The sequence below is a fragment of the Anneissia japonica genome, unplaced genomic scaffold (assembly GCF_011630105.1).
Source record: "Anneissia japonica isolate Jap-2015-1 unplaced genomic scaffold, ASM1163010v1 scaffold737_len1565949_cov176, whole genome shotgun sequence".
Lineage (NCBI taxonomy): Eukaryota > Metazoa > Echinodermata > Crinoidea > Comatulida > Comatulidae > Anneissia > Anneissia japonica.
The window spans coordinates 110,916-121,217 of NW_022741618.1; positions in this window are offsets into that span (position 1 = coordinate 110,916).

Consider the following 10,302-nt stretch of genomic DNA (forward strand, 5'->3'; position numbering starts at 1 on the left):
TCTCTCTAGTAACATTTCAAAATGCTACTAATGGCAAACCATTGGACCAAATTCAAACAAATTTCGTCATTAAGAACCGGCGACACCTCCTACACCCCAGTCTGGGATCAGGGGTCACATAGGGGTCATCGGGGGTTAAATTTTCAAAATAGCCCAATTGAGCTCAAATTTACCAGGAATTATCCTTAGGACCTTCTAAACATGAAAAAATACTCTTCACCCCATATGCCAAAGTTCATAGGTCAAAGGTTCAAAATGATACTAATGGCAAACGACTGAACCGAACTCAATCAAATTTGATCATTAAGACCTCCTACTCCCCTTTCTGGCATCAGTAGTTATATAGGGGTCATCAGGGTCAAATTTTCAAAATAGCCCAATTGAGCTCGAATTTACCAGGAATGATCCTTAGGACCTTCTAAACATGAAAAACTACTCTTCACCTATAGGTAAAAAATCACAAGGGTCACTATAGTGAAAATTATCAAATATTGCTAGTGACTAACGATTGGACCAATTGCATTACACAGACTCCTAACAAACATGGGGTGTTCACAGGTTAAAGTTAACAGTCACAGTGGTTATCTCTTAAAAAAATGACTGGGTTCATGTTCTATTGAACATAGTATCTCTAGTTGTTATTATTATTATTATTATTATTATTATTATTATTATTTTCGCTAGGAGATATATGTTTTCGTTCGTGTAAGTTTGTGTGTGGGTGAGTAGGTGTGTGGGTGAGTGGTAAAACGCTTTGCTCTTTTATTTATTTTTTCTTGTGTTTGAAATATCTTAAAAACGGCTGCTCAGACATAATTGAAAATTACAGGGAGTGTTAGGTATAACCCAATGAAGAAATTATTATATTTTGGTGACAGTCTATTAGGGTGTGTATGTGAGGACCATTTAAAGAATTTATTCTAGACAAGATATCTCAAAAACTAATCAACTGATATGAATAAATCTTTCGTGAGAGTTTACTAAGAAATTGTCAAGTGTTAGTCACGATCCAAATTGGGGGGGGGGGTGTGAAATTGAGGGTCATTACATTTTTAAGGTCCTGTGTGTTTCTTGTGTTCAAATATCTCAGGAACAGCTGCAACGATCTAAATGCGAGTTACAGAGAATGTTAGGTTTCTAACCCAATGATGATGTGATATGAGGTGAAAATGGAGCTTTCCAGAATAGTTTGTTATGTGTTAATAAAAAAGTGTTTTGATCACGATCATAAGTAGGGTGTTGATATAATGACTATCTTTAAAAAAAGTTTACCGTATACCGGAGGCAGAAACAATAGCTATTTGATGAATATTTAAATTAGTGCAATTACAGTAAAGCTGTTTAGCGTTACAAGGTGGCGCTGTTGTCCAACTTACAGAGAAGACTGTATTAAATCCAAATTCAGGTGTGAATTAAATTTGAGAGTCATTTAAAATTCTAAGGTCCAGACCTAAATATCTCTGAAAATAATCAATAAATCTAAATTTCCCTTTCCACATTATTTTGTGATCTTTCGATGAACAAATGTTTTAATTTTGGTGACTATCCAGACTAGAATGTAGATAGGACGACCACTCAAATGAAAAAGTCCCAGACCAGATTTTTCAAAAACTAATCAACTGATCTAAAATAAAACTTTCGTGAAAGTTTATATAAATTACAAGGACGAAATTTGAAAGTGTTGGAGACGATCCAAAGTCGGGTGTGCATGTGAGGGTTATTAGGTCCCGGACCTAAATATGTCTAGAATAATAAATAGTTCAAAATGATGCTTACAAGAATAGTTTGTCATGTTTTAATGAAAAAGTGTTTAAATTTTGGTCACGATCAGAAGTAGGGTGTAGTTATGAGTTAAAAATAAGTTTACCATATACCTTAGTCCGAAACCTTGACTCAGAGATACCGGGATGGTGTCCGGCGGGGGATAGTTTCTACCATTTTTATCTAGGCTTATTTAAGTAATTGTACAGTATTTGTCCTACCTGGTAATCCCGGCCCCGAAACCTTGACTCAGAAATACCGGGTTGGTGTCCGACGGGGGATAGTTTTTACCATATTGTAGTTAAGTTGTAGTTAAGCATAACCTTGAGCCGTAATTCCGAGACGGGTTGGTGAAATCTGTCCAGAATACAGGCTTTTTCTGTCCAGAATACGGGCTGTATGGGGGCGCTGTTGTCCAGAATACGGGTTTTCTCTGTCCAGAATACGGGCTGTGAAATCTGTCCAGAATACGGGCTCTGAAATCTGTCCAGAATAAGGGCTCTGAAATCCATCCAGAATACGGGCTGTATGGGGGCGCTGTTGTCCAGAATACGGGTTTTCTCTGTCCAGAATACGGGCTGTATGGTGGCGCTGTTGTCCAGAATACGGGCTTTCTTACGTCATATTCTATTTTTAGATTTTGGAACGTCAGTGGAATGTAAACAGTAAAGGGTCATTCTTCGCTAATGTGCCATTTTCCAGTCCCTCTGTTTCAACGTAGTATAAATTTATTTTAAAATATTAAAGGAAATTTTATTTTTATTGCGTGAATGCAATCTTGAACATATTTGTTAATGAAATATGTTGTTAAATATTTTAAACGTAATCGACATGCTGTTTATTTTTCAACAAAAAGCCTCTAAAGTCGCGCACTGTGCATGCCCGATTGGGTTTCTTAAGAATTCTTAATGTCATAATTTGTAAAATGAGTAACTTAAATAAATAACTGTACTACAAAAAGGTGAATACAATAGATGTCTTACAAATGTAAAATTAAAAATGACATCAATAGAACTATAAATACTTAAAATTTGACTTTGACCGTCACAATACTTTAAAATGCCATTATACTGTTAGCAAAATGACATAACACGTTATGGATCAAACCATTTTGGTTGAAGGGGACCATACAGTAAGAAACAGTTCATTCTTGTACAGTTAAACCACCTATAGCTTAAGAATTCATGCAATCTATTACAACCAAAAAAGTACGTTTATGCAGCATCATCTACGAACGCTTCAGAGTATGCTTTAATTATTTTTTTTTTTAGAAAAAAATAATTATATAGGCCTATACGATCAGAACTCTGTCATTTTCAAAGTGCACATGACATTCACCCTGTAACACACTGCATATGACACTATATGATCTAAAAAGTTTAATTCCTCATCTCCGTCACAGTCATCTCCATCACAATTTGACTGTGATGGAGATGAATTCTTGATGTTTTCTTTCCTCAAAAACGGCTATAAAATAAAAATGGTAATTGATACGACTTACATTGTTCGAAACCTGTTTGTTCATTGTGTTTTATCCTATATTTAAATAATACAATTTATCTATCAAATTTAGGCTAAGATTCACATCTATGTGTATATCATCATCTCCGTCAAAAAAAAAAGGTGTGATGGAGATGATTCTTGAAATATTTGCTATGTTACAGCACTGAAAATTGAATGCTTAAATAAACGTTTAAAATGCCCTAATTATCGTGCCGAATGTTTATTATATCTGTTATATGGCATAATGTAACATTACAAACGTGAAACTTTTTTTCATGATTTCTAAACCTCTAAAATGGCACATTAGCGAAGAATGACCCTAAAAATTATTTTTTTTAAAAAGCAAGCAAGAGTATGGTAAATTTTACGATTTTCATGAATTTTCTAAGCTACAGTTATAGGCCGACTTTGCAGTGCGGTATATAGGAAACTCATGTTTGGCTGGCCAGGGCCTAGGCCTAGCCTCTGCCGCCTAGGCCAGAGGCTAGGACTAGAGGCCTACGCCAGTGGCGGCGCCAGCGGGAGTGGGGTGGAGGGGGCATTTGCTCTCGACAGCCCGGTATAAAAAATCCCTGGTATGGTTTACGGGTAGTGTTTTTATGGCTTAGTATACTGTAGGCCTTTTTCACGAATCGGTAGCCATCGTGTAGTGATGACAAACATAGCGAATCAGCGGTGCGTAACCAACAAAAATAAGATAAGCATTTGGGCTGATTTTCTGACATCATTTTATTTAAAAAATCAAAACTCCATAACAGGGCGTCGTACCCAAATAATTTTTCCAGCAAAATGTTCTTAAAAGACTAGTCTACACCACATATGATTGAAAAAAAAAATTGAAAAAGTTTTTGACCTCTGAAATCAAGATGAAAAAAGAAAAGCCTATTATATTACACATTATAGTGCAGTAGTACTAGTAATACTCTGGACTATCATTGTTTTAGTTACCATATGAGAGTTTCACGTGTTAAAAACATGATATACTATACTTCTTTATAAAACATAACTTGTACTTTATATTAAGAGAAATCTGTATATTATCGGTACCTGGAACAGTAACAACACGAAAGTTCTATGCTACTGCACTGTAATACATAGGCCTATTTTAATACACTACTTCGATAGGCTTTTCTTTTTCCACCTTGATTTCAGAGGTCAAAAACATTTTTAAATTTTTGTTTCAATCATATAGTGATGTAGACTAGTCTTTTAAGAACATTTTGCTGGAAAACATTTTTGGATACGACGCCCCATTATGGAGTTATTATTTTTTAAATAACATGTCAGAAAATCAGCCCAAAAGCTTATCTTATTTCTGTTGGTTAAGCACCGCTGATCCGCAATGTTTGTTATCACTTCAAGATGTCTACCGTACCGATTCGTGAAAAAGGCCTATATTATTTGGAGAGGAAAATTAATTTTTTAAATGTTTTCTTGTCCGACATTCTAGTCGTCCGAAGGACGACAGGGGGTCCAGGCCTGTCCGATCGGGGGTGGGGGAGAGCAAATTCCCCTGCACCAACCCCCCCCCCCCACGCTGGCGCCGCCACTGGCGGTAGGCCTCTAGGCCTCTTGCCTAGGCGGCAGAAGCTAGGCCTAGGCCCTAGGCCAGGCAAACATGAGTTTCCTATGTGCCGCACTGCAATGTTTGCCTACAACTGTAGCTTAGAAAATCCATGAAAATCGTAAAATTTACCATTTACCATACTTGTGCTATGCTATTTTTTATAATTTTACTGTTTACATTCCACTGACGTTGCAAAATCTAAAAATAGAATATGACGTAAGAAAGCCCGTATTCTGGACAACAGCACCATCATACAGCCCGTATTCTGGACAGAGAAAGCCTCTAAAAATAGAATATGACGTAAGAAAGCCCGTATTCTGGACAACAGCGCCCCCATATAGCCCGTATTCTGCCGTATTCTAGACAAATTTCACAGCCCGTATTCTGGACAGAAAAAGCGCATATTCTGGACAGATTTCGCCACACCTACTGGTAATTCCTGGTTTCGAAACCTTGACTCAGAAGTACCGGGTTGGTGTCCGGCGGGGGATAGTTTTCCCCAAAGTTTTAACTGTTGTTTATTTTGTTGTAATCTGTGCTGGTTACTTTTGTTGTTGTTGTTATTGTAATATGTGCGGTAAGATCTCGCCTGTATATATTATCCTGCCTAAAGATGTTTTAAATTTTAAAAAAAATAAAAAAATAAATAACATAAACAATATCCATATGATGAGTATTTAAATTAGAGCAATTACACTAAAGCTATACAGCGTTTTATATATACTTTTTTTAACTGATTGTGAATTATTTTTACTGCATCCCTACAGTTCATCAACTGATATGTATGAAAGTTTGGTAAATGTTTAACCAACTTACAAGGAAGACATTATTAAGTGTTGGTCACGATCCAAATTCAGTGTTAATTTGAGGGCATATGGAAACGTTTTTTTTTTATTATTTGCTAGTTAAGCTATCACGAGAGCAGCGAACTAAGGTCAAATCACCCCGCTGTTAAAAACATTGGGTTTGTTTCATTTTGATTATGGGGTTAAAATACTAACAAAATTCAATTTGCACAGTCAATATTCTTTTGTTATTTGAACACATGATTAACAGTACACATAATACAATATATTAAGTGAACAAATGTTGAGATCTCTCTTCCCATAGTCCACGCTTTCGTGTTGGCCGGATTGGCTTAGCCCTACGCTACACCCATACATAATTTTTCAAACGATCCAGACTATAATTTGCATTTTTTTTGCAGAAACATAGCCTAATTGATCTTGTCTTGGGACAATTGTTTTTAAATAAAAGTAGTAAAAGCACACAAAAACCCAACTGATAACTAAATTAGGCCAAATTACATGAAGAAAGAAGTCAAACGCTGCAAACACAAGTCAAGCAAACAGAAGTATGGCGTCATACCAACGAATCGAACTATCAGGCTTGAGAGATTTTTTGACCCCATGAGAGGCAATCGTGGATTGGATGGATTATTTGTTTTCTTATTTTCCGATAAAACTACACAAACAATCATACTAGGTTATATCAGCTTCAAACGTATTATATTCCCTCCACGAATCCACTTGGGCCAAGTCGAACAAAGAAATAGTCTGTGAGTGAGGAAGTAAGAAACGAACTCGGAACAGCCAAACACCAAAAATTCCTTTAAATCGGCGTGAGGAGCTGTTTTATAAATCGGCGTATTCCGACAAAACTGTAGGGATTTTTTTTTATTTTTTTCTTCACGAATTGGTAGATTATTATTTTTTTACAACATAATCTGCTTGGGACATTACAAGAAAACCATTCGTCATTCGTGTTAGTTAGCTGTTCGTTGTGGTACGCTGAGGTACGCTGGGGTCGATTTTAATTTTTGGACATGTTCAAAATTGTGAACGTATGACAACGTTCTGCTACATACGCTATGTAAACGGTGAGCATTCGTTATTTGAACGTTGGGTGCACGTTGAGTTTACGTTTTCTGTTCGCCCGTTGTTCACCCAAACACGTTCAATCCCATCTGAAACGTTGCCATAGCAAATGTATAACGTATTCATAGCGTTTGTGTAACTAATGAGTAACGAATGGCCAGCGAACACTCAGCGTATACCGACCTACATCAAAGTTTACGAGGCGTCAATACGTTAGGCATACGTATGACATTCGCCTGGCATTCCTTGTGAACGCTGAACATTCGTTGGGCGAACGCTGCGACCGCGCTGTCATTCGTTAAATGGACGCTAGTTTTACAATGAGCATTCGCTTCTCATTGTTGGGTGTTCGTCTTTCACGCAAAAATGTTATTTTTTGCCAAAAAAAATGAGCGTATTTAAGCGTATCGGACGCTCGGCAACGTTAGGTCTATTCGCTACTATGTGACAGGGCCTTAAAGTTTGAAAAATTTACTTTCTTATGGTGTGAATGAAATAAAATATAGTTAGTCTTTTGAATATTAATTAGAAGCTTATTTGCATTGAACCAGGAACCAATTTTTTTAAACTCTTTATTAAACGTATTGAACAAAACATTGAGGTCTTCATTTGAGCGGAGATATGCTCTCTACTGAGTACCCTTGTTACTATTTGTGAACGGCAGAGAGTGACATATACATGACATAAAACTCTATCAATTAAATGTGAGACTGTCTGATAATCTTTGTACTTTAGTGACATTAGCACATTTGCCGTGTAATTCAGTGTTACATTCGTCATTTTAGAGCCCTTGTTACATTTAAAACAATGCATGTTGATTTTATTCAGCGACTCAAGGCTACGTCCCTGGCAATAATAATCAGCCAACATATGAAATGGTGGGATTTAGTATTGTTAAGTGATGAATACCGTGATCCACATAACGCGTAGACATTTCATAACAGTGCTACTAAATGTAAATTATCAGTTTTGACTGTTGCAATGACATCTCAATGACGTCGCGTACATGATGTTAGTTTTGAGTAAGACTCAGTGTTTAAAAGTGGCTGACGAGTTGTTCCGATTCTAATAAATATACACACAGCGTATAAAAATATTTACTCAATAAATTAGACATCGTTGGGCACAGTTATTAGCTATATTTCTTAATTATAAATTAGTTATTAAAGCCTAGGGGTGCTGCGTTGTATGGAGAGTAATGTGTGACCGGAAATGGTCTGCAGTAAGTTGGTTGTTACCATGTGCCAGTGATGTTGGAGTATAGCAAGATGAAACTATTTATGTAATGCATGAATAACGTTCGGGAATTGTCAGGTAGTGAAATGATTATAGTACATTTTAAGTGCTCCAGTTACTCTAAGTGTAAGCTAAATTACGATGATTAACTAGCGAAGATAATATAGAGACAATTATTTCAAAGTACGGTACTCACGAGCCAAGAGCGGATGCACATGCTTTGTGAACGCCGCGGTAATCATTTTCACAAAGGAATACATGCAGCTGGTTAGCTAACAATATGCAAATGTTACATGAACACCTGGGAAGGAAGATGCAATAGCTGTCTCTTATACACATCTAGATGTGTATAAGAGACAGGTTGTAATCTGTGCTGGTTACTTTTGGGGGGACGGTAAGCATAAGTTGGTTAGCCAACAATATGCAAATATTACGTGAAAACCTGGGAAGGATGGCACATCACGTTCTGTTGCCTAGCCTACTGATGTACTATGTAGCGGGGGACGGTGAGGCTATTTATTAGTATGACTAGGCCTAATGTAGACCATGCAATTATATGTGATAGAAAGTAAACTTTCGAAAGACATCAATTAAAATAAAATAAAAAATCAAATAACAACAATTCTGTTGCAGAATTTCTATTATAACAACAATATTAATAACTAAAGGGTTTGTGGGCGCAAATTCCATATTACGAATAAAGGTTAGCACCATCTCCTTGCCATACAAATTACAGCTCCCACTGACGTCTCAGTCGAGAAATACAGGTAGCTGAAGTTTTTCACGCAAGTCTAACTACAAAACCAAATCCAAATTTCACGTTCCACTTCTGACTTTGAGTTGTGCTTCGCACACGCCGCTGAGTGCGGCGTTCCGAAAGCCTGCATCAAAAAAACAATGCCAGGTTCTTGAGATCAGCAAAGCGCATCGTGATTTCTAATAAATCAGCGTGCTGCAATTCTTCTTTGCATCTTTTCTTGGTTCAACAATAGAAAGTCAATAACGAAGACAATGGAACAAGCGCTAACATCAACTCAACTAAGCAGGATAACATGGGTACAGGAACAGCGATTTAATCGCAGAAACTGAGAAGCGCACCTATGGAAAAACAGGCAAGGGGGCCTGGGTATCCTCACAGTAAAATATGTACTTCGATATCCATATTTAGGAAAATACAGACTTATGTACAAGACATTTAGGTAACAGTATAACGTCAGAATATCCAATACGATCAACGTAACACAAGATCAGGAGTACGTTTATAAGAACCCTTTAAAGAAAAACTTCCCAGACCAGATTAAAAAAAATATACTTATCTGCATGAAACTTTCGTGAAAGTATGCGTTAGTGACGATCCAAACTCGTGTGTGAATTACAGGATCATTTAAAGTTCCTAGGTCATATGCCTAAATATCTAAAGAAATAATCAATTGATCTAAATGACACTACCCAGATTAGTTTGGCGTGTTTCGGTGACCATCCGGAATAGGGTGTGGATATACGGACCACTAAAATTAAACCGTTTTAGACCAGATAATTCAAAAATAATCAACCGATATGATGAAACCTCCGTGAAAGTTTTAGTTACAAGGAATATATTATTTGATAAACATTCAAATTAGTGCAATGACAGTCATGTGTACGGCATTTAGTATGTACTAACTTCAGTTTTTAGAAACCAAAATATTTTCCACAACCTCTCCCCTCAATTAAGTAACTTATTTCCTCAGACGCTACATAAAAAATTTAAAAAAAATTAAAAAAATTGTTTAAGTATATTATTAGATTTAGCGGTCCAAAATTTTTCAATAATTTACCTGATAACTTAAAACAATCTGTATCAACGAAAAGTTTTTCCGTCCAACTTAAAGAACATCTTTTATGTCGTTATTTATTTATTTTATATTTCTTTTCTTTAGGTGAACCTTCTACACACTTTGTGGCTTTTTTGGTTTTACCCTCTTCAAAATTTTTCTCTTTTTCAATTACTATGAATCGACTGTTCATTTTACTATTTTAGAGAAAATAAATGTTATTTGAAATAAAAAACGCATTCTCCGTTGCTGCTCCCAAGGTGTGGAATAGTTTGCCTGTTTAGGTCCTTGAGGCTCCTTTTGTTGATATCCTTAAGATTCGGATTAAGACCCATCTTTTTAGTTCACTTTTGGACATTTTTTTGCATAAAGACCTATATTTTATGCGCTTTACAAATCCCATTATCATTATTATTTTGCTCTTTCACAATAACATGTCCAGTGATGGCTGATTTCTTTTTCAAAAGAGACCTTGTTGGCTCTAGTTTGTACCACTTCATTTATATATTTCTTTAACCTCATTTTTATGTTCACCTAAGCGGAT